This window comes from Neopelma chrysocephalum, unplaced genomic scaffold, assembly GCF_003984885.1.
Source record: "Neopelma chrysocephalum unplaced genomic scaffold, ASM398488v2 Primary Assembly neopelma1_92833, whole genome shotgun sequence".
NCBI lineage: Eukaryota > Metazoa > Chordata > Aves > Passeriformes > Pipridae > Neopelma > Neopelma chrysocephalum.
In genome coordinates this window covers 1-915 of record NW_020921557.1, presented here as the reverse complement: position 1 = coordinate 915, position 915 = coordinate 1, and positions in this window count along the sequence as shown.

Genomic DNA, 915 nt, shown 5'->3' with positions numbered 1-915 from the left:
ACACACCAGTAACACCAGTGACACCAGTAACACCAGTGGAACCAGTAACACAGCAGTGAGACCAGTGACACCAGTGACACCAGTAACACACCAGTAACACACCAGTGACACACCAGTGACACACCAGTGACACCAGTGACACCAGTGACACATCAGTGACATCAGTGGGACCAGTGACACCAGTGACACCAGTAGGACCACAGGGACCAGTGAGACCAGTAACATACCAGTGACGTCATGATCCCAGTAACACCAGTGACACCAGTGACACACCAGTAACACCAGTGAGACCAATGGGACCAGTAACACCAGTGGGACCAGTAACACACCAGTAACACCAGTGACACCAGTGACACACCAGTGACACCAGTGGGACCAGTAACACCAGTAACACCAGTGACACCATGATACCAGTCAGACCAGTGACGCCACTGACACCAGTGAGACCAGTAACACACCAGTGACACCAGTAACACCAGTAACACACCAGTGACATCATGATCCCAGTAACACCAGTGACACCAGTAACACCAGTGACACCAGTGGCACCAGTATAAAGACACTGATGATACCAGTACAAGCCTTCCCAGTGCTCCCAGTGTGACCAGTAAGAGCATCACCAGTGCTCCCAGTGCCACCAGTATAAAGGACACTGGTGTCCCCAGTGCTCCCAGTACGACCAGTAACAGCATCCCAACCCCCCCAGTGTCACCAGTGCCACCAGTACAAGGGACACCGGCGTCCCCAGTGCCACCAGTATGACCAGTGAGAGCATCAGCAGTCCTCCCAGTGCCACCAGTGCTCCCAGTATGACCAGTATAAAGGACACCGGTGCATCCAGCGCTCCCAGTGCCACCAGTAACAGCATCACCGGTGCTCCCAGTGCCACCAGTATAAAGGACACCGGCGTCCCCA